Source organism: Muscardinus avellanarius, assembly GCF_963383645.1.
Source record: "Muscardinus avellanarius genome assembly, chromosome: 1".
In the NCBI taxonomy this organism is placed as follows: Eukaryota; Metazoa; Chordata; class Mammalia; order Rodentia; family Gliridae; genus Muscardinus; species Muscardinus avellanarius.
This window is the reverse complement of record NC_137786.1, coordinates 19,769,918-19,795,481: the sequence shown is the minus strand read 5'-3', so window position 1 is coordinate 19,795,481 and position 25,564 is coordinate 19,769,918. Positions and strand designations below refer to the sequence as shown.

At 35.4% G+C, this 25,564-nt stretch overlaps 1 protein-coding gene across 1 annotated transcript in view; it reads left to right on the top strand.

Annotated features, from left to right (window-relative positions):
* The window catches only part of CDH12 (cadherin 12), a gene marked incomplete at both ends in the record, with an annotated part of 310,223 nt that overhangs the window by 5,766 nt on the left and 278,893 nt on the right, over positions 1-25,564 (top strand).

Sequence of the window (25,564 nt, the reverse complement as noted above, 5' to 3'; positions counted from 1 at the left end):
TCACTGGGACAGTAAGCAATATTTTTGCTATGTGTAATGAGTAGTGGATAATAGTGGAGACATACACATTTTCAACTCCTAAATCAAGGCCAGCAAATCACTGGTCAAGATTGATACAGGCTCTAGAAATTGCAGTGTCATATACTGAATGATTATTCAGAGCATTTTCTGAATATAGCCTTTTGGAAAACCTTTCCCCAATCCTGAAATGTACTGCTATCTAGTTGCCATAATGTCTGAATTTTTAAAAGGCCATTCCATCTTTCTATCAAGCCAAGTTCTTCAGTTGCCATGAGTTTCATTAATTTTTGCTTAATTATTTGATTTACTGTGAAGTGAGTTGCATGACCTTGGGAATGCTGATAGAAGACCATAAAAGTGGATAAAGATTTCTGTAAGCTCACAGTCATTTGGGCAAAAACACAAATTGCAAGAAGGAAAAAAAACTGTATCCACAATAAGTGCCCATTTCAGTAAAAACAAAATGTTGACTCTTGCATGATGATAATGGTCAAATGTAATTAACCTGCCAGCAGGTAGCTGGCTAATCACCTCAGGGAATGGGTGACTGTTGATCTCTGTCATTGGCCAATTAGTTCTCAGCTGTGACTGTATCCAGGTCATTCATGGAGAGTGGAAATCCAGGTTGTTGGATATATGCATGCCATCCACTCCTGCCACAATGACCACTTTTTTTCATGGGCCCATTGGGCCATAACAGGGTAGATGAGCTAAAAGGCTGACTGTAATCCACAGAATGAGTTGCCTTATTTACTTGATTCTTAAAATCGTTGTTTGCTTGTATAAATTCTCTGTGAACATTTACATAGGACACAAATATCTTCTCATTTTTGGACACAGAAGCAAAGTAATAATTTTCTCTCTAGACTTCCTTATCATCTGTTTTCCAATCATGTCTCATCTCAGTACCTGATCATACAGCCAAATTGTTGGCTGCAGCTCTTGAGTAGATAAATGATTTCATGTCTGGTAATTTCTTATTCCAAGCAAAAGGCAAAACTAGGTACACAGCATGAAGTCACCCAGCTAGGAGGATTGTCCTTTATATATATTCTTTGTTGGTGCCTCAGAAAACCTGTCATATTGAGGTTGTTTAATTTCAGGTAGTACCTGGGTATCATGGATAATCATATATAAACGAATCCCAAGTCTTTTCTTCTTCTATTAACTGATCACAGGGAAACTCCTGTAATATTTTATGTTCAGTTTATGATTATGTTTCAGTAGGAGGAAGCAGAAACATACTCATATTTACACTTCTTACATATAAATAATTTGTTATTTATTTATACACTTCTTCATATAAATAATTTGTTCCTTCAGAGACTGCTTAGGACTGATCCCATATATACCACTTTTATTTGATTAAGGAGTAGTGCTGGTATATACAACTCTGTGGCTAGCTAGGTCAAATAGCACACAGCCCATAATAAGATGGTGTCCCCTGATTAAGTGTTCATTAGCAAGCCATGACCACTTTCTCACAAAGAGAATAGGTATTCATAGAGAGTGGTATGGATTTGTTTCGATTTATTAATGTCATGTGTCACAGTTCCCCAACAGGGTCCCACCAGTGACATTTCAAGTACCATCAGAACTATTGAATCATAGAGCTTAGTGGCAGAGTAGCTTTCTCAGCAACCTGGATATGTTGCAGGCCTTTCTTTTGTGCTAGGCCACACTCTAAACTAGATGCTCCTTTGAGTCATTGAGTAAGTGAGTCAAATTAATAGCTAAATGAGATATATGTTGCCTCCACAGTCCAAACAGGTCAACTAAGTGTTATGCTTCCTTTTTAGTTGTGGGAGAGGCTATGCATGACAATCAATTACCTTAGCAGAGATATCTCAACATGCCCCATATTATCAGACAACTAAAAGGCCTTTTTTTATTATTTTTTTCCATACAACCTTTTTAAGTAAATATTTTGCCAAGTCTAGAGCAGTTGCCATTTCATGCTATCCAGATCCAATTCCCCAAATTTTGTCAAAATGATGTCTTAGGAAGGAAAGATAATCAAATTCCTCATGAACTGAATTGACATAAGACTGGAGAGTTGATATACCCCAGAAGTAGGACAGTGCTGTTGTATTCTTGCCTTTTAGAAGTAAACTGCTAATGGTGTTATTTTGTCTCATAAATAGAAAAAAATGCATTTCTTGTATTCATAGCTTCAGAGCAGGTACCAGGGGGTATGCTAATTTGTTCAAGCAATGAAACCACATCTGCTACAGCAGCTACAGTTGGAGTCACCACCTGGTTAAGTTTATGATAATCCATTGTCATTCTCCAAGGTCCATCTGTCTTCTTCATAGACCAGATAGGAGAGTTTAGTGGGAAAATGGCAAGAAACAACATCCCTGAATGTTTCAAGTCCTTGGTGGCTCCACTGATCTCTGCCATCCCTCCAGAAATTGAGCATTATATGTGGCTAGGTATAATGTCTAGGTGGAAGTGATTATAATTAATTCCACCATGATAGCTCTCTCATTCCACAGTTCAGAAAACCCATTGGAGCATTATGCCAGCTACTGAGTATATATATTTCAGACATTCATTCTTTTTGAGAAAATAACCATAGACTATGTAGGACATGCACCAGCACCAATGTGATGTAAATTTGAGCCAAACTCTACTTTTGATCTGAACTTCATAAGGCCCTATGATAACTAGCAGGACTATTGATAATCTAGGTCTTCTGAAATTAGTGTGAGTCCAGAGCCAGTGTGCAGTAGTCAGCTAAAACTCTTGATTATATTTTTATTTTTCCAATGTACAGGTACAGTCACCCTAGCAAGTTCTTTTGAAAAAGGCTGAGAGAAAAGGTTAACAGTACAAACTTTTTGGAACTATATGGTAATTCTTCCTTAAGGAGTCTTTCCATCCTTTTGTCAAGTCTGAGAACTGAGTAGAGACATTGACATTCATATGATTTAAGTTCAAGTTTTATTCACATGCATTAGAACTTTCCTGTTATTTAGGTAAAATAAGATTTAAATATGCTTGCTATCTATTTTGTTACTAAAATCAGGACGATCTGACAGGCAAGGCTCAAGCCTCTGAGCTTCAGAATATTCTGACTGATATACTGTCCATTGAGGTGACCAAGTGCACTTGGCTTTTGACCATTCATAGCTGTAACTTGGCCCCTGTAATTTAAAGACCCAGTTATTTTTATTGCCTTTAGATTTTCTAGTTTAGCAGCAGCAGTTATCATTGTTTTAAGTTCTGGCCTACACAAAAGATGGATCATGGGACTGCTGTGGCCCCTCACACAAACTTATTCCTGACAGCAGTGATGTAAGGTACATTCTGTAGACATCCCAGGGTGGGTGTGTAGATATTTAATGAGAATCTCAGTCTAAGATCCCAATATCCCTAAGCTTTTGTGTCCCGTCTATAGTAAATTAAGTGAGTTCTGGCATCTCAAATTCTTTTCTATGGAAAACATTTTGCTAATGGCTTATTCCATCAAAAAATTATTAGGGCACTTTCTAGTCCCCCAAACTGCAACATGAAATGCAGAATTCCTGCTCAGAGTGCCCTGATCAATAAATTCATCTCAAGCCAGCTTGTATTTTTCTTTCATCTGTATCCCATATGGGTAATATCAAACCGTACGTGTATTCTTTAAATTTTTTCTATATAAGTCATAAAAATCAAGTCGTTCTAGTGTTCAGTGATCCTTTTCATAGGTTCCAGGGTGCATTTCATCTTCAGAGCCTTTCGGAGTCTTGAGTGTAGTTATAGAGCTAACGTAAGGGTGGTAGTGGTGTTTGAGGGGGTCTTAAGGACACTCAGCAGTCTTGCATGGCAGGTGCCTCCAGAGAGGATAGTTCAGTTGACTTAGACAATGCAGGTTAATCTTTTCATAAGGAGTGGAGAGACAGCTTCTGCTGGAAGAAAACTCATCAGAGTTTAGAGTGTAATATCCCTGATTCATCATGGCCTTCTCAAACATCCCTAAGCCAACATTCTGTGTTCCACTGTTCAGTCATTTCCCTCACTTTAATGGCAGATACTCTAAAGTTGAAGATTCACTTTGCATTGTAATTTAGCCACTCAGTTTGAAAGTCCAGTTTGTTTTTCAGTCATTTCATTTGTGTGTATGCAGGACATAAATGCCTTTTCCAGAGCAGTGAAAGACATGGTCAGATCAGATATGACTCTTGAGCTGAAAATAAAACCTTTGAGCTCTGCCTTTTCTCACTTTGTGAAGTGAATTTAGAAGCAACCAAATACTTTCACTATAAAAATAAAGTTAATAAAATGTTTAAAATTATCCTAAACTTAGAAGCTCAGATCTTTTCCTCTTATATGTGTTTGGTTAGGAATCTCCAATGGTGATATTCTCATATCATATCATGGACTTGGTTCCTTCTTTACAACTTGAAAAAGAATCAATAATGTCTGTAAATATAATCAGATTAGAAAGCTCACTCCAATCCCCTCAGAACCAGTTCACAATTTTATCTCTAAGATCCTATTCTTCTAGAACCACTGCTATTACAAAAATTTTTGCTAGAGTACCACATAAGAATAGATTGATCAGGTAGTTTGTGTGTATGTGAGTGTGTGTGTGTGTTTGTGTGTGTATGTGCGCATGTGTGTGTGCATGTGTGTGTGTGTACAGATATATAGTTAAGAGAGAATGGGGTTAAAAAATTGGCTCATAAAATTAAAGAGATGCAATCCCGAATCTACACTGTAGGATATTACGTTAGATACCTAGAAGGAAGCCAAGCATGGTAGAATATGCTTGTAATCCCAGTATTTTGGAGGCTGAGACAGAGGATCAAAAGTTTGAGGCCAGCCTCAGAAACTTGTGAGGCCCTCCATAACATAATGAAGACCCTGTTTCAAAATAAAGAATAAAGCCCGACATGGTGGCCCACACTTGTAATCCCAGCATTTGGGAGGCTGAGACGGGAGGATTGTGGTTCATGAACAACCTTAGCTACTTAATGAGGCTCTTTGCAACTCAGTGAGAGCCTGTTTCAAAATAAAGAATAAAAAATAGTGCTGGGAGTATAGCTAAGAGGTATAATTTCCCTGGGTTTCATCTCCAGTACTGCAAAACAAACAAACAAAACAAAATAAATAAATAAAGGATAAAAAATTGGGCTTGAAGTGGAATGGAGTTCAGAGGTTGAATGTCCCTGGGTTCTATCTCAGTACCACACACACACACACAAAAAAAAAAAAAAAAAAAAAAAAAAAAAAAAAAAAGAAAGAAAGAAAGAGAGAAAAAGAAAAAAAAAAAGAAACCAAGGAGCTGCAAAACCAAAATATTTTGCCAGGATACTTCCTAGATAGAAAAATATAAATCCTTTAATTAAGGCCTTCAAGTGGATTCATAAACTTCACCAAAATTATAAAGAATAGTTTTTCTCACTAAAAGTCTACAAATGTAAATACTAATCTCACCAATAAACACTATCGAAGAAACATCTACAATAATGTTTGAAAAAGTGTTTTGGGATCCTGGATAAGCCAAAGTTAAACAACATTAACCCTCACAGGAAAAACAAATCCAATAAAATGTTAACAAATACAAAATTATTGAGGAGTCTTTTAGAAGAAAGAAGTTCTGGCTTACCCACCAGACTTAAAGGAAGTAAGTTTTTAAAAGATTTTAAGATGGTAGAACCAATCATCAGAGTATGTCCAGAATGAATTCCAAGGAAATGGGAAAAATAATGTTTATTTATTTAATATTTATTATTATTATTATTATTATTATTATTATTATTATTATTTGTGGGTCTGGGGATGGAACCTGGGAGCATTTGGCCTCTGAGCTATACCCCCTCCCCTAGTTTTTTTATTCTTTAATTTGAAACTGGGTCTCACTAAGTATGGGAGAGCCTTACTAAGTAGCTGAGGCTGTCTGCGAACCATGATTCTCTGGTCTCAGCCTCCAAAAGCTGGGATTACAACCATGCGCCACCATGCCAGGCTAAAAGTAATATTTAAATTGAATATTATTGTCAACTTATAGAGGTTGTGTGATAGAGGAAATAAGAATATGAAAAGAAAAAAAGTCCTAAAGAAACCAAGGTTTAAATACAAATACTAATATTCAAAAGAAAAAAAATCAATAAACTATATGCCTTTATACATATACAAACTAAAGAATTTCATTTCAGGGTAATAATATATCTATATTTATAAATACTTAGAAGCAACCCAATAACTTTACACTAATAATAAACTTCATAAAAATGTCTAAGTATCCTAAACTTGGATACTATTATAGCTATCAATCTAGAGAGATAGATATAGATATATACTAGTTTTGTATTAGTTAAACAAAAAAAATAGAAGCATGGTGACTTATAAGAAATAATTACAAGGCAAAATAATTTTTCTATTTGGTGTTTTTTCCATTTGGTGTTGTATACTTAAAAGTATAAGTGACACATGTATATGTTTCCTGAACTCAACAAAAACAAAATATTTTATCACAAAATAATAGTAACATACTTAAAATATAGGTTTCATAGATATGTGTGATTTTTTATTTTTTATTTATTCGTTTCTTGAATCATGTAGCTTTTTGAGAAGCCCATAATATAGCTTTCAGTTTGTAATCTACTCCTAACATGTGAGATCTTAGTTTCAGAGTGATTGCTATTCATTTAATATTCAAGGCTCATAATACCAACTCAATCTTCATAGAAGTATGTCTCAAGCTCTGTCTAATGTATTACACCACTGTCATTCAAATGTAATAGTCTCTGTCTGAGTTGATAGATATGGAAAGCTCACATTTTATTTTTAAAATGAAGAGAAAATGAAACTTTCACATTTCTTGGTTATTTCAAAGCTTTTACATTCACTTGACTCCCACTTTATTTATAAATTTTGTACTTTTTGTAGTGCATCCAGTTGCCCTAAATTAAAAAAAAAAAAATCCATTCTGTTGCCAAAGTTTATCTTGCTGATCATCATAGCATCTTTAGCTATCTGCTACTTTTACAGAAAAATACTGAAAGAACAATTACAGTTCTTTAATTTTATTTTTTAATTAAAAAATTTTACTAGTTCATTGTAGTCATACATCTTAATGGAGTACAAGATGGTCGAGGTACACATACATATATTACTAATTTCATCTATTATTATTATTATTATTATTATTATTATTATTATTTCAGGCTTTTTATTTTTGAGAGAAAAATAGTAAAAATTAGGTTTCAAATTACTAATCTTTAAATTATTGTGTCTTTCACATTAGTCACTTTTATTTTTTTCATTTAATTTTTTTAATCATTCAATCTTTATTCCTTCATGGTGAAAACAATTTTTTAAGTCAAACTTACTTGGAAACTTAACATAAAACAAAAGTAAAAACGAAAACGAATGTGTTCTATTGCATTTGATCAGACAGGGGGAACCGGAGTCTTTCCTTTACCTTCTTGAAAAAGTAAGGAAAGGTATTGAAATTTAGATTAGCGGGGCCTCCGAGGGCAGGATTGGAGCCTGCCAAGGGGTTAGGCATATGCCTGGGCCAAAGGCCTGCATCGGAGCCTGCCGTGAGGCGAGGCCATTACTGGGGCCTCCGAGGCCAGAATTGGATGGAGCCTGCCAAGGGGTTAGGTTGGTGCTGGGGCCAGCAAGGCCGGCATCAGAGCCTGCTGTGAGGCAAGGCCGGTGCTGGGGCCTGCGAGGCTGGGATAAGAGCCTGCCGAGGGGTTAGGCCGGTGCCAGGGCCAATGGCCAGCATCAGAGCCTGACGTGAGGCAAGGACGCTACTGGGGCCTCCGAGGCCAGGATCGGAGCCTGCCGAGGGGTTAGGCCGATGCCGGGGCCAGTGAGGCCGGGATCGGAACCTGCCGTGAGGCAAGGCTGGAGCTGGGGCTTCCAAGGCCGGGATCAGAGCCTGCTGAGGGGTTAGGCTGGTGCCGGGGCCAGCAGCCGACAACGGAGCCTTCCGTGAGGCAAGGCTGCTACTGAGGCCTCCGAGTCCGGAATCAGAGCCTGCCTTTAGGCTAGGCCGGTGCTGGGGCCAGCGAGGCCGGGATCAGTTCCAGCTGAGGGGTTAGGCTGGTGTTGGGGCCAGTGAGTCCAGAATTGGGGCCTCCCATGAGGCAAGGCCACTGCTTGAGCCAGCAAGGTCTGGATCAGTCCACTGAGTAGCCAGGCCACTACTGGGGCCGTCAAGAGTGGGACAGTACTTGCAATGCGGCATGCACAGAGAAATATCGCAGAAAATAAAAATCAGATGCTTCCCCTAATCAGCCAAAACCAGGAGGAAAGGGGCAACAGGAAGTGGTCGAGCTATAGAAAGGGCCCTATAGTGAAGCAACTAAGGTGACCAATCAGAGGGTATGGAATAGGGGAGGATGGAGCCTCTTTAAAATGTAGGAGGTAGATAAACAAATGTATCAAAGTTAATCACCAAACAAGCATGGGATTGTGGGAGGGTGAGGAAGTGGGATGCGGCTGGATGAGGGCTAATTGGATGTTGTGTGCTTGTATAACCTCTCAAGTCTTGTATTCCAATATGATATATGATTACAATGCACCAATAAAAATAAATAAATAAAGTATACTCTAAAAAAAAAAAGAAATTTAGGTTAGGACAATTTAGTGTCAGTCCCTGGATCCAGCTCCAAAGAATAAATGTCAGTAGCTGCAGTGGCAGTGAGCATGGAGGGACACCGCTCGAATATCACAGAGTCCAGAATCTGCTCCCACATCATGGAGGTCTGAAGCTGCTCTCAAATCATGAAAACCAAAAGTTCCTCCAGTACTATGGACGCTGGAAACCACTATCACATCATGGAGGCTGGAAGCCGCTCTCACATCATGTGACCAGAAGCCCCTGTTATATAACGGATGCCTGAAGCCACTCACATCATCATCATAGTAGCAGGAAGCTGTTCTCATATCATAGAGGCCAGAAGCCCCCCCTATCATATCATAGATGCTGGAAGCTTCCCTCATATCGTGGAGGCCAGAAGTCACTCTCACATTATGAATGCAGGAAGCTGCCCTCACATCATGGAGGTAGAAAGCCGCTCTCATACCATGGAGGCTGTAAGCTACTCTCACATCATGGTTGTCCAAAGTTGCTCTTGCATTATGATGGCTGGAGCCCCTGTCATATTATGGATGCCAGAAGTTGGTTTCACATTTTGATGGCTGGAAGCTGCTCTCACAACATGGTGGTCAGAAGCTTCTGTCACATAATGGAGGACAGAAGCTGTTCTCACATCATGGAGGGCAAAAGTTGCTCTCACATCATGATGGCCAGAAGATGTTCCCATATGGAGGATAGAAGCTGCTCCCATGTAATGAAGGACTGAAGACACTCTCACATCATAGAGGCCAGAACCTATTCTCCAATCTGAGAGCAGCGCCGCCTTCTCGGATTATGGAGGATGGAAATCGCTCTCCATTTCAGGCCTTTTTAGATAAGCCCAATATTTACAATCTGATTCTTAAGCATATTTTTTAATTTTATAATCTTTTTTTATTTGAGGATATCTTTAAAATAATTAAATTTTAATATAATGGGACAACAATATCTTTGAAATGAAAATTGCTTTGTTATACTTGAACAAAATAGTATCGTATATACTAAAACTTTTCTCAAATACTTGATATCCAGTTTGTACTAATACTTTTCTCTCTTTTACCTCATATGTCTTGCCTCAAATATAGTAGTTTTTGAATTATAGCTATTCCATAAACATGCAATGCAATTACTTTAATTAAATTGGCAATACTTTGAAATTCAGCATGTTTTTTTTTTTTTTATACTAGAGATGAAACCCAGGAGTATTCTACCTCTGATATATACTCACAGCCCTAATTTTTTATTCTTTATTTTGAAACGGTCTCATCGAGTTGCAAAGGGCCTCACTAAGTAATTGAGGCTATCTGCGAACAGCCATCCTTTGGTCTCAGCTTCCCAAATGCTGGGAGAAATTCAACTATATTTAAACCAATATATGAATCCTTGAAACTATCATTTCAAAAATAATATGAAAAAAATAAGAAATCAGATGCTTTCCCTAATATGTGAGAGTTAGGGAGAACTGGGTCATAGGAGGAACTCTAGATGAAAAAGAAAATCCTATGGAGGAGCAAACAAGCCAACCTAAAGGAGGAGAAAGGAGGAGGGAAGAGGAAAATCTCTAAAACACACAATGTACTTAAACATATCAAAGTCAACCACTAAGCCGAACAAAGGAGGGAGGGACGGGGAGGGAATGGGGTAGGAATGGGTAGGGGTTAAATCAGAGATGTGTACATGTCTGTACACACAAGTTTTTTACCCCAATATGATGTATGAATATAATGCACCAATTAAAAAAAAAAGATTTGAGCACTGTTTCTCCTTTTCTGTTTTTTTTCTTTATTCTCATCTCCCCAGGATGTTCTTCCATCCAATATATAAATGTCCTTTAATCTTCATTCTTCTCAGCTATCTCTATTATTCATAAATGCCTACCTGGCTGTAGTTACTTAAAAGTTGGGATAAGCTTTGTTTTTAATTTTTTCCAAGTAAAAGCACTTAAGCAAATGTGTGTCAATCCATGTGACTAATAGTATGTATCATGTTGACACATTATATAAGCAACTTATATATCTTAAGAGCATCGGCCACAGACTTGTACAGCATAATTTTTGAACAGTCTAATTTTTATGTGTTTGTGGTATGTCTATGTATGTGAATATTTCAGAAATCAATCCTCCAAAAATTAGTTGGATTCTTTAAAAAAAATCAGTGCTTTCTGTAAGTTAACATTGCTGAAATTCCACAATGTGTGATACACTATGTACAAAGAAATAAGACAAATGGAAGGCTTTGAGAAAAACCCAAAAAAAGGCCAAAAGGCTGTAAAGATAACACAAAACTAGAACGTACTTGAGTGACTTGATGATTTCAGGTTTAATATTTTCATCTTTTCACATCACATTTATACTACTCAATCTTATACTTGAAATATAAATAAATTCTTTAGACAAAATTAGTCATATCATGTGCATATGAGATCTATTCCTTTTTAGACTCAAATTAAAACTAGTGTCATAGAAGTTTTCAACTATATCTCTATCATTATGCATGGCTACAACATAATTTATACCTCCTTATACTTAATCAATATAACTAAAATATAAAATTTCTATTAGAAAAGTGCTATGTTAATTTATATATTAAATATTCACAAAAGGCCATATGCTAAAGGTTTGATCACCAGCTTGTGGAACTAATGGGAGATGGTAAAACCTTTAGGAAGTGGGGCCTACTGGAATAAAATCTTATCACTAGGGTGTGTCCATAAAGGGGTCATCTGGAACCCAGGTCCCCCTCTTTCTACTTCCTGATCACCATGAGCTGAGCAGATCTGCTGTGCGCATGCTCCTGGCCGTGATTTTCTGTTTTACCACGAGCCCCAGAAAAATGGTGCTTAGAAACCATGAATTGAAACCTTTGAAGTCATGAGCTCAAATAAACAATTCTATCTGTGAGTAAATTATCTACTTCATTTCGGCACAATAGAAACTTAACACAAAAATGCATGTGTACACTTGTGTAAATGTATATATGTATATTTTACTGAGACATTGTATAAGGATATTTTCTATATAACATACATCTGTTTAATCACCTTATAAGAGATTTTGCTACATACTCATTTTTAAAGCGACCTATTTCTACTGTAGTTTTATGTCACCTGTGAAGAACTATTGTCTCCCATAGTTTTATGAAAGCTAGAAGATGTCTGAATGGGAGAAAAGAAGCTTTGCTATCACTAACAGACTATCAAGCAGCATGATATCACCATAATCAAGCCAGCTCTGATTACTCTCAAATAATAAAGGGACAAATAAGACAGCACCAGCTTTATTCTAGCATAGGCAGTGAGTTTCTTTTCTTCTTTGTTTTTTTGCAGTACTAGGGATGAAACCCCGGGTCATTCTACATTTGAGGTAAACCAGCCCTATTTTTTATTTTTTATTTTGAAACGTGGCCTCATTGAGTTGCAAAGGGCCTCACTGAGTAGCTGAGTCTGTTCGCAAACCTGTATCCTCCTGTCTCAGCCTCCTGAATACTGTGATTACAAGTGTGCACCACCACGTCCGGCTCTAGGCAGTGAGTTTCTTTAAAGAAGAAAACATCTGATAATTCCTGTACTTTATTTTAAAAGGACATTATCTATGTTTTACAGGACAGCACCATGTCTCTAATTAGCTTTGAAAGAAGAAACAGTCTGAATTTTTCAGGGCTGTTTCACACATAAACATAATTATAAATACAGCCTGCAAAACCACTTAGTGCTTTGTATAAAAAGCTTGAATTAATATGGGAGAGATATGAAGAAATGTCTCCCGATGTCATTGGTCATTGTGTTAGTCAGCTTTTTATAGTTGTGGCCAAAATACTTGGCAATAACATCTTAGAAAAGAAAAGATTTCATTAATCTCATGATTTCAGGGATTTCGGTTCATGGTCATCCAGCTCCATTGTTTTGAGTCTGGGGTGAGGCAGAACATCAGAGAGGAGGGAACTGCAAGAGAGAGGAATAGGAAATAGGAAGAGGGGGAGAAGAGGGAAGGCTAGGGACAAGATGCAGTCCACAAGGGTAAGGCTCTACTTACCTATTTCCTTCCTCTAAACATTCCCCCACCTGCCTACAGTTTCCACCACTCTCAGAATTTCATTCAACTATTAATGGGTTAATCCACTAGTGAGGTCAAAACCCTCATGATCCAGTCACTTTCTAAAAGTCCCACCTATGAACATTGCTTCCTTGGGGACCAAACCCTTAACTCACAGGCCTTTGGAGGACATTCCAAATGTAAAGTATTACAGTTAGATAGTAAGTTGCCTTACTAATAACATACTGTAGAGCATATTGGTTTAGTAAAATTGGATAAAATTTGAATTCTTTTATCTCTAGCTAACCCAACTACTTAGTCAATAGTCAGATGAGCTTCTCTTTCTCTTTCCTATTATTTTTCTCTTTAAGTAACATTAAAAAAATTATATTATCCCGCTTTTATCCATTCTGAATCTTAAGCTTAGAATTATAAAAAGGAAATAATGATGTAATTAAACACATGAAACATTTCATGATTATTTCTAGTCCTCAATGATCCTTGTCAACACAAATAAACTACCTTTTCAACAAATACATTATATATTATATATATATATATATATATATATATATATATATATATGTATGTATGTATTTCCTCCTGTATTGGGTATATAAACTTGGGTAAATAAAAAATATATTTATATATTTTTTTATTTACCCAAGTAGAAGACGTTAGCTTATCTTTCATCTACTTGATGTGAAAAATTGCTTGGGATTAGCATCTTCATAAAAGTGTTGGTAATCTCATTTCTTGAATAAATGTAAAAATTAATTTTTCCATCATAAACAGTGATTTATTATGATATGGAGTGGAGAGTTTATATATAATTCAATTTCTTTTTATTTGCCAAGTATTCAGTGCTATTGAATTTTAAAATAACATGTGACAGTTTGAAAAGATTTATAGGATTTTAAGATATCTTCCTTCATCTATTGTAAAGAATATGTGGTTGTAATTTGAACTGTTGTTTTCTAAGTGATGGGCATTAAAATAGTGCAACAATATTTTCTCATGATATATTAAAGTATATAAAAACAATTCCCCGTTAAACCAAGTGTGAATTAGCAGCACTAGAGAGATGGAATTGAGTTGTGTTGGATGCTTCTGCAAATATATTCAAATAGTAATTTTTGAAGCCATGCCTGAAAAAGTAGTGTTGTATCTTTAAAAATAGTAAATAGACCCAGTAAATCCTAAACTTTATAAAGAGAAATAATAAGAAATTACTGACAGCATAATTTCCCAGTAACTTTTCACTTTCATTAAAACATTTTGAACATTTAAACATATTTTTCTTATCCACTATATGATCATGGTCACAGAATTTCTAAAAAAACCTTTTGTTTCATACCTGTCTCAAATTAAAACACGGAATGTTTTCTTCTGCCTAGATCTGCACTCATGTAGTGCCAAAGAGAGAATACATTGCAATTAGCAAAAGTTTAATTTCTATCAAATAACTGGAGGGGCAGTCTTTTTTATCAAAGTATCGTTTTTTTAATACATTTAGTGTAGCTCTAGCTGCATGTGGTGGTGCAAGCTTGTAATCTGAGGACTTGGGAAGCTTGAGACAGGAGGATCACAGGTTCCAGGCCAGCATTAGCTACTTAGTGAGACCAGCTACTTAGTGAGTTCCAGGCCCTCCTCGAGTTAGTGAGACCCCATTTCAAAATAAAAAATAGGGCTCGGGTGTAGCTTGAAGGTAGAATGCCCCTGGGTTCAATCCTCAGTACCACAAAACATAAAAAAGTAAAAAAAAAAAAAAAGTAAAGTAGCTTTAAATCTGCAGTCAAAAATAAAAGTGAAATGAAACATAATACATCAAGTAAGGTAATTTCCTCACCTATTTCTTTTTGAATATATATAAATATATATATTCACCTATCAATTAGAACGTGTTTAAAACTGAAAGAAGAATAATTTGGAATAAAATATTTTAACAGGCCGGGCGTGGTGGCACACGCTTGTAAACCCCACGCTCGAGAGGTGGAGACAGGAGGATTGCATAGGTTCAAAGAGAGCCTCGCTGGCTTAAGAGATCCTGTTTCCAAATAAAAATATAAAATGGGTCTGAGAGTGTAGCCAGGAAGTAGAAGGGTTCCATCTCCAGTACCACAAAAATTATATATATATATATATATATATATATATATATATATATATAAAATCAACAAATATTGGTACAAAAATGTGCTAGATCTCTGAGTGCTGCCGCTAAAGATTCCTAATAATTCTTAAATATATTTTCAACTGTCAGAGTTTCTGTAAGAGGCACACTTGTACTGTGAACTTTTTCATACCCCTTGGTTCTCCAAAGAACAGTTATGCCAATGCTAAATTTCATCACATCACTATCTTTAAGCAAGTAGAACTTTATCATCACTACATGAAAACTTAAACACTTTATTTTTTCATGAATTGAATATTTATAAAAGCCTGGCTCTGTGGATTATGAAGCAGCAATCCTACATCTTCATGGATTGAAGATGAAAGTAGTAGAATTGATAAAATGGACATAAAAAAAAGCATTGTCAGTGTCCAACCATTCCCAAAAAGATCTCTACCCCCAGTTTTCCTGGATCTGAGCAGACAAGGCTTTTGGAGTCCATGTTTCCCAGAAGGGATCTGATGTTGACTTTGGTTAAAGCAACTCAATTATGTGTGTGTGTGTGTATATATATATATATATATATATATATATATATATATATATATATATGTAGTATTTTTTTCCAAACAAGTCATGAGGGCTGGTGCATCGAAGATTTTTTTTTAATGAATAGATGTCCTTGTTCATGCTATTCATCAGTTTAAGTTCAGGAAGTACTATGTAGTAAATGGACAATAAAATACTAACAGGAGCTATTCAAATATGAATTGGGATGCCTCAGGCACCCTCCAGCCTAATGCTTGTTTTTATAAATAAATTTTTATTAGTAAGCAGCCATGCTCTTTTGTTCACATGCTGTTTATGGCTACTCTCACACTAAAAAGGTAATAATTGGTATAAAGTTAACACTATAACTTTTCAAGCCCATTCTGTGGTGAGTATGTATTATAAAACACAGATGAGATATATTTATTTAGAGTTAACAGATCATTGGAAAAGTCAGGTATAATCCAAATATGTTTGTATTAATTAGGAATAAGGTAAGAAATACAAAGATTTGTAGCATATAAATAATTACATGAGTTATAAATTTATTATGGAGAAAGAAATAATGGGATACTTATTTTAGAAAGCTATTTTTGTTTTTATGTGGTTAAACATTTATTTTACACAACAGCTGCTTCTCTTCTATTTATTACATTAAACAATGTACAAGTGACTTTAACAACATATATAAATTAAAACATATATACTGAGAAAAATCTAGATTTTATATTAAAGTAGGTCAAATTGTAAATTTAAAATTTAGACATGACAGTTTCCTAATTTTATTAATATGTTTAAACATGATTTATTAACTCTCCAAGATAATATTTTGCCTCAAAATTTAGTTATTTAGTGCCATGGATGTAATCTTTAATGAACTGAAGTGTTGAATATATTTAGAAGATGATTATTTTATCATTTGATTGATTTTGAGGTATTTCTTATTTTAAAACTTGTGCCTTTATTATGAATTTTATTTATTAATGAACTTAATGAATGGATACTGCTAAGTGAAAAATTTTAGAGCAAGTAATGATCAAGGGAGAGCATTAAATTAATAATTAGATAATTGAGTTATGGAATAATCCACTTCAATTAAGCAAGATAATTACTTACAGAAAAGAAACTATAATCTCAATACACTTAATTTCTTGGGGGAAAGTTTAGAAGAACAAATAGGATTTAAATAAGAGGAAAAGAACAGAAACTGAGAATTGGGGGAAGAAAGTCAAATATAAGATTAGATAGAAGAGTAGAGTTGACTATTTTCAAGAACAAAATTATAGGTTTCAATATGCTCCCATTAAGTCGTGAACTTCAATGGTATAGATGTAAAAATCAGGTCACTCTTTCTCGCTTTTTTGAGATCATTAGAAAACCAGGCCCTGTGTGCCAACTAAGCAGTATACCTGGTCTTATCCCAGGTGGCTTACACCTGTCATGCAATAGTGCTCCTGGCAGCTGCATCTGCAGGACAGGAGATGCTCAGAGTAACAATCCACTCTTTATTGTCCAGGAACTACCTGGTCTTGCAGTGAAGGTCTGCCGCTTTTTCAAAGCTGGGTTTGCCCCTCCTGATACAAAGGAAAAGTTGCTGTCTTCTCAGCAATAATTCACATGGGTACAGAGTTAAACGCTTGATGTCACGGTGAAATTTATAATAGCACCCATTTTATTTTCAAAGTGTTTCTGTCCAGTAATATATTATATGGCCACCACAGTGTATACATTATTCAATAAGCTGCCTGTGACTCAAAGGGTATGCTTATATTGTTATAACTATATTAAGTCACAAATTTACATGCAGATATTTCTTCTAGGGCATACCTGGTAATTTAGGTATAAATCAATATCATTCTCCTATGGTCTTGTGTTGGTTTGAACACAGGATTTCCTATTCAGTAAGGTGACTTTTCATGTGGGTTCCTATTATCCTCTGACCATTTGGCCTCTATCAAAGACTGTACCTACTTTAAGTATACTTAATCAGAGTAATAGCCTCTACACTTCTGCCAGAAAATCATTCTTCTCATTTGTAAACTAAAGAGAAATTGAATTTTAGCAGTAAATATAAGCTCAAATTTTGGCAGATGTTTGCAAAAATGCCCTGTTATGGGTATTTTTGCTCTCACATCAACAAGAAGGAAGCTTGTCATATTATCTTCATAACCAAAGAAGGACATTCTATTAATTCTTTCCAGAACTAAGAAAAAGTCTGGTCCAAAGTCAATTTAGAAGCCAGATACTAAATGGAAAATTTCCAGCTCAAACTGTTCCAGCTCCAAAAATATAAAAATCAGAACTTTACCAGACACCTACTAATATTGTAGTGGATAATAATTTAGTCATCAGATTTCTGGTTCCACCAATTATAATATTTACAATTTTTATTGAAGAAGCCATGGGATGTTATAATGTAGCATAAATTGTTTCTGAAAATATTTTTTCTTTCTTTAATTAAAAAAATACTTTTTTGTAGTGTGGGGATCAAACCTAGGGCTTAGCATGTGTGAGGCAGTTTCTCTACTACTAAGCTAGCCCCAGCCCAGAAAAAAGAATAAAGAGGTAAAACACTGAAAATTTCCCATGGGATGTAGAACAAAAAGTACATTAGGACAATAAGCCCAATTAAGTAAAGCACAAAAAAATTAAAAAAAAAAAACTTAGGTTCTTCAATTTCTATTCCAATATCTATGGAAACTACCTCGGGTATTGAGAAGTGACACAAAATGATTTTCAGAAATTGTTGAAAATGATTAAATGATTTTTAGCAGCTAAAGGTTATTCTCATTGAATATAAAATAATTGCTTTGGTACTAAACATACATGCTGTTAGCAAAGGAGAATAAAGTTTGTATAAAAGACTTAAGAATGCTTAAAATAATGCTCATTTTAAAATAACTGTGATGGATGGGACAATGGAGTAAATGTTATAAGTGAGCCCAATGTGAGTAATAATTACACCTATGAATATTTTCTCACATCTTTGTGGAGAGTATTCAGGAATTCTTTTATTAATTCAGCCATTTCACGAGGGGAGTGCTATAATTTTCTGCACGCTAAGGATAAGAAAGTAGGAGCATAAAAAGAAATCCATTCACTTGTCACAGGGAACTCACAAAATCAGGTCAGTGAGATCCAGAACCCGGTCTCCAAATTACAAAGCTGGAATAGCAGACACTGTGATACAGAGGAGGTGTACCTGCATAACCAGGAACATATTTGACAGCATTTAATATGCCTCTTGACACATTAAGCATGTTAACAGAGAGTAAAGCAAGCTCCCAAATGAGACAGGGCTGTTGGTGAAAGCTCTAGGCAGGCACGTAGCACCACATGCACATTATTCATTCTCATGATGTCACGTTCAAGGAGCTGTGAAGATGATGTCGAATGGCTTATAACTTAAGACATATGTTAATTCAGTTCCTGAAGAAGGACATCGCAATTACTCAATTATTGAATAAAGCACACTTGAAGGAGTTTATGTTTTGGTGAAAATGAAGAGCTTTGGAGCAGTAAGCCTTACAAAGCACCACTCCAAATATTATTAGACAAATAAGAAATGCAGAGTGGTACTTCAGACATTTTTTTTTTTCATTTGTCTGGAATTACTCTTTTTTAAAACAAGATGAACTCTTATTTTTCTTAAGTAAAAAATAAACTTGAAAATATAGTAATGCAGTTGGATGCAGCAGTGCACACCTGTAATTCCACTACTTGGAAAGTCGAGATAAGAGGAACCTAGGTTCAGAGCTAGCTTCAGCAACTGAGTGAGACCCTCAGAAACTTATACCCCCTTTTTTATTTTTTTATTTTTTTATTTTTTTGGTACTGGGGATAGAACCCAGAGGCAATCTACATTTGAGCTATACCCCCAGCTCTATTTTATATTTTCAAACAGGGTCACACTGAGTTGCAAAGAGCCTCACTAGGTAGCTGAGGCTGTCTGCTAACCATGATCCTCCTATCTCAGTCTCCCAAATGCTGGGATTACAAGTGTGCCCCACTACACCTGGCAGACAACACCCTGCTTTGCAATAAAAAATAAATAAATTAAAATTCTCAGGGAGTAGCTCAGACATAGAATGTTCATGGGTTCAATCCCCAGTGCCATGAAATAAATAAATAAATAAATAAATAAATAAATAAATAAAGTCATTTTATAATTAAAACAATGTATGGTGGCCAATGTCACTCTTTTTAAGGAATTAGAGTTAAATACCTTGTCTCTCTGAAATGACCCATATTGTTTGTTCTATATACCAAAACAAAACAGAAAACAACAGCAACAGATGTTTATATAAAACTCAAATATATCCATCCAGGATATACTAATCATAGTGTGCTATATGTAGTGAAATTTAAAAATTATTTGTTGTTACGGATTGGGAGAATATGGTTGTGGGGAAACTGTTCCAGGGAACCCTTGCTAGGGTCCCGGACACACTTTCCCTCAAACCACAACAAAACCCAAAACGACCAAAAACAGACAAAAAAAAAAACGTGGGTTCTTGTCCTAAACTAAGAATAAATATGCATAGCTTGGACAGGTGGTGAGGATTTAAAGAAGTTTATTTAAAAGATAGAAATACAGGAGACAGTTACAGCCCTGTGCCCGAGAGTGGCACAAGAGGGCAATTTGAATGAATATACCAAAGAACCCCAGTATGCTGAGTTCTTATCCTGACCAAGTCTGCGGCAGGTTCCTTGATCTGTAGATCTGCTGCCCTATCTCTTAATCCAGTTTTCTGCTTTTTCTATCTCCAGACTCAGACCTACCCAGAACTTTTGCTACTCTCCCAAGATGTGTTAAATTGCTTCTCCAGGACCTGGAATTTCCCCCCATCCCTTAGGCCATCTGTCTCTCCTTAGAAATGTAAAGAGACCTCTTCCCTGGCTCTGGCTTTCTTTCCTTCTCTTTAAAAATGTAAATTACAAGTCTCTTATTCCTGCCAGTCCTGGATTTCTTTAGTACAAATAATATATTTTCAAAATTGGAAATCTTTCCCAATACTGGTACATTAATACATTTTAAAACTTCTTCCCAATACTAGTATATTTGTGATATAAAAATATAAAACTTTATTTATTTAAAATTGGCAAATTAGCCAGAAGTGGTGGTACATGCTTATAATCCCAGTATTTGGGAGGCTGGACAGGAAGATTGTGGTTCCTGGACAGCCTCAGCTACTTAGTAAGGCCCTTTGCAACTCAGTGAGACCCTGTTTCAAAATAAAGAATTTAAAATAGGGCTGGGTGTGTTGCTTGGGGATAGAATTCCCCTGGGTTCTGTACCAGTATTAGGAATGACCTAAGAAGATTCAAAAAAGAAGCTCTGGTTATTATATATATATATATATATATATATATATATATATATATATATAATTTCAAAAGTCGGGTTATAGAATATGGAGTGGAGATCTGTAAAAGGGAAGGGGTGCTAGGGGCAGGCTACTGCCAGGCAGTCAGGTAGCTATTATAAGGCAAATTATCCTTGCTAAAACTAATTAGCAAGTGGATAGTAGAGTTAGAACTTCAGACTTCCACATTCTAAAGACAGGTTTGCATATTCCCTAAGAGGATGGGAGGAGGAGATTGAAGGAGAGGAGATACCACAGGGCCAGTGACCTATGAGTCATTCTGGTTTAAACAAATAAACCTAGGACCAAAAGGTAGAAAGTTAAGGGGGCAGACTTTACCTATGTCATAGGATTAATTAGGAGAGCAAGATGGAGGACTTTATGTCTATAACAGCTGGTCTGTTATTTTGTGGGTTTTTTTTGTTGTTGTTGTTGTTGTTGGTACTGGGGTTCCTGGAAACCCTTCTACCTCCAGGCTACACTCACAGACGTATTTTCATATTTTTATTTGGAACAGGGTCTCTTAAGCCAACAAGGCTGGCTTTGAACCTGTTTGATCCTCCTGTCTCTTCCCAAGTGCGGGAATAACAAGCGTGTGCCACCATGCCCAGCTTCTGGTCTGTGTTTTGTAGTTTCACCCCCCTATATTATTTTGCGGTAGTATAGGGATGTAACTATTATATTATTTTGCGATAGTATAGGGATGTGGCTGTATTCTTTATGTCTATATTTTAAATAATCCATCTTTGTCATAAACTCATTTAAATCTTCAGCAAGAGTCTGGACTACTGCACATTTATCCTTAGTCTGGACAAGAACCTGCAGTTTTATGGGAATTATCTTTGGGAGCCTAATAGATGTCCCCAGGGACAGTTCTCCAAAAAGGTAACACTACAAACCATAACAGGTTCCATTCCAGTAGCGCAAAAAACAAAACAAAACAAAAAGTAATGGCAAATCTGCTGAAAGTGGTGCCACTTGGAAGGCTGAGGCAGGAGGGTTGCTAGTTCAAGACCAACCATATCATATTAGCAAGACCCTATATCAAAATAAAATAAAATGGTGCTTGGTGTGTAGCTCAGAGGTAGAATGCCCTTGTGGTTAGCCTCCATACCAAAATTAGCATCTCAATTAAAGAGAAAAGAGATTATTTTTGCAATGTAAATAACTTGAAATTGAATTTTCCATAATAAAAGAGTAATGACTATAGGTTTTAATATTAGGAGCTTTGTGTGGGTGAGGTAAATAGTTATTTAGTTAAAGTGGGAAAACAGGATGGTCTCTTTTCAGATGGTTCATTTTTACAGGGAACCATTCATGTCTGAACAACAGTAAAAAGGTTTTATTATAAGTCTACTTTTCTTAAAGCAGTTGTTATTTAGACACCATCATCATTGCTTAGGTTAATTTCATTAAAAAAGAAAAGAAAAGAAGAGAAAAGAAGAGAAGAGAAAAGAAAAGAAAAGAAAAGAAAAGAAAAGAAAAGCAAAGCAAAGCAAAGCAAAGCAGACATTCAGATTCCCTTCTGCAAGAGTAAGAATTTGCCTTAAGGGAGGAAACCCACATTTTTATTTATTTTTTGCTTGTTTGTTTATTCTTAATTTTACTTAAGAAAATACACAAGTAATGTGCATTCACTGGTTAAAAAATTAGAACATACACCATAAGATAATCACCAATAATTTCACCATCCAGAGATAATTATTTGGTATATTACCTTTTAACTTTTTCTATTCACTTCAGATGCTTAAACATTTTTAATTTAAAAATGAGATATTCTACATGATTTTCAGTAATCTTACTTTTTACTAGTGACTAAAATGAGCATCTTTCCATGTCAATAGATTTATCTATAGCATAAGTTTAATAGCTGCATGACATTCTGCTGAATGGCTGTAAATGGTTTATCAGTCTCTCACTAGGACATTTCAGCTATCTCCAATTGTTCTAATCAGAAACAATGCTATGACCAAAAAAACTCATAAAACATTTTAATTAATATGTTTATTATTCCTACAAAATAATTTCCTAGATAGAAACTGTGGGACAAAGTATATACACATTACAATTTTTAATTTATAGTGTTAAAATTTCAGTGATAAGTTGTTATACCCCTTTCTCACCCACTTTATTTTTTATTTTTTACATGACCAGCAGTAGTTTGAGGATATCTTTTCCCTCATACTTTTTCTGTATTTGATTTGGTAATTCCAAATACCACACTTTGAGGAACATCACCTTAGAGCTCAACAGGAACAATGACTGATGAATTAGTTTAAGATGTAAGCTCATAGAAGAACTTTTCATAACTGTTGTTGATTTCATGGCTGAACTCTCAACAGGGAATCTTGGCTTCCAAATTGTTGGTTTTTCCAGAAACTCTTTATGGAATACCAAGTATTATGCACAGATTGTAATTGCCTCAATTGCTAGTAATATACCATGGAAAAGACTTTGAAATTGTCACAGTAATCTAAGACTAAATTAATTCCAGGTGTGTTCTGTTCAGAGAAGTGATAATTGGGTAGCAGATGAACTGACATAAGTAGTAAATGCACTCATTGATGGTTTAGACATATTTGATTGCAAAGATATATAAAAGTATAACTGGATGTCTCTGTGATTAAACTGTAATATGACTAGCCAGTTAGTTATCAGATTTGTTTCATTAAATTAGGGAAATTTCATGAACCCCAAATGTGGATAAGGATGTGCTTTAAACATCAAAAATACAATCAGGACCACAATGTAGAACCTATTTGAAGTTATATAGTCACAATGCAAAAAGTTGAAAGTTCTTATGAAAATAGAAATGAACAGATATTTGCAATGTAGCAGTGAAAGTTCTAGGAGTTGGGATGATTGGTCTCGTTGGTCTGGATGAATCCCAAAGATGCCTGAAGAATTGGGCAATAACTGATCCACTTTTAAAAGTAGGAACTCAGCATTCATATAAACTTCTGGGAAAAAAAGTTTACATAGGACAAAGGAAGCTGCATTTATAAAGAATGTTTGCACACATCAATATCTACCTTTGGCAAAATTCTAAGGTGCTCATCTCTTCTCAAGAAGCACAGGGGGACGATTTGGGAGGAGAAAGAAATGATATATATGACAGTTTCAAATGTGGGACTTCAAGCAGGCAATTTTGTGAATGATAGGGGATTGTTTTGAATTCTATGGAAATTATGTATATTTTCTAAAAATTAAAACAAAGAAGGGGCATTATCACATTTTTATTTTGATAGACATCTCTAATGATAACATGAAAGAACATTGAATATTCACTCTCCTTGGGGAAAGAGACTGATGAACACATTAGCAAGGCCATCATGACTTTAACTAAAAGAGCTGCAATTAACAAGGCAGTAAGAAAAAACAAAAGCTATTTTATAACTGAAAGCTACTGAACTTAGGGATAGAAGATAACAAAAATATCAAGATTATTAGTGGACATGATCTGGAGTATTATGGGACAAAACTATAAATATTAATCAATAGAAATAATTTTTCTAATACATTTGTAATTATAAATTCATTAAGAATGTTTTGGAGCTGGGCGTGGTGGCGCACACTTGTAATCCCAGCATTCGGGAGGCTGAGACCAGAGCATCGCGGTTCGCGAACAGCCTCAGCTACTTTATGAGGCCCTCTGCAACTTAGTGAGACCCGATTTCAAAATAAAGAATAAAAAAATAGGGCAGGGGGTGTAGCCCGGAGGTTGAATGCCCCTGGGTTTCATCCCCAGACCCGCAAAAAAAAAAAAAAAAAAAAAAAAAAAGAATGTTCTTGGCCTGCTGGTGGATATATTTCCATATTTTAAGCCTTATGAATATTTTATCCTACTTTTGGGTCATATTTGCTTTAATTTCTTTTATTTTGGGGTGTGTGTGTGTGTGTGTGTGACAGTATTTGATTCTATGTCTCTAGAAGTTGCAAACAATTGCCATGGTTTATTGCATTTTTATTCATCAGTCACATAGCCACATAATAAGGTAGGATAGAAACTTCCCCCCTGCCATATTCAAATTCTTCATATCTAATACATAACCTACATCTGTGCATGGAGAATGGACTCAGTGATTGGTCTCTATCACTTGCCTACCTTGGCATACAAGGATAACTCATGTGTCCACTTATGTCACTATAATAATGAAATACATTATGATGTAAGATTATAATGTTCCAATAAAAGTATAAATATAAAAATTCTTCTGAATATGATATCTCTAGATAAGGGAAAATATGAAATCTTATCAAAAAATGGCTAATAGGAATAAATTTAAAATAATTATTCAAAATATTCTACAATATTTACCTGACTAGTTATAGTTAGTAACAATTTTTTAGTTTAAACTGAGGCCAATAGGAAAAATGAAATAAGAATAACATTTAGTTGTTGCAAATGAATGATAAAATGAAAAAAAAATATTTGGTATTTGAAATGATGATCAATACAAAGTTAGATTATTAACTAAACTTTAGAATTGTGATTAAATTTGGAGACAGATTTGGAGGCCAAAGATGCATAGGGGAAAGTTAAAAATTAGAAATAGAAGTGCAAGTGTTGATACGCCTTTAATCCCCATACTTGGAAGGCAAGATCTAGAAGTTTGCAGAAATTTAGTAAGACTGTTTAAAAAGTAATAAAATAAAATAAAAAGGGTTGGGGATGTAGCTCAGAGATAGTATGCTCCTGACTTTAATTTCCAGTGTAGAAGGATGGAAGGAAGATAGAAGCATCTATTTGTGAAAGAATTTAGTTCTGAAATCTTTTACTTGACTGAGCTTAGAAATTAAGTCTTCTCAATGAATATCTGATTAATAGGGCAATATCTCTGAAAATCTTTTTTACATTTCTTTCAATTTTTTCATATATTTCATATAATATGTAGAC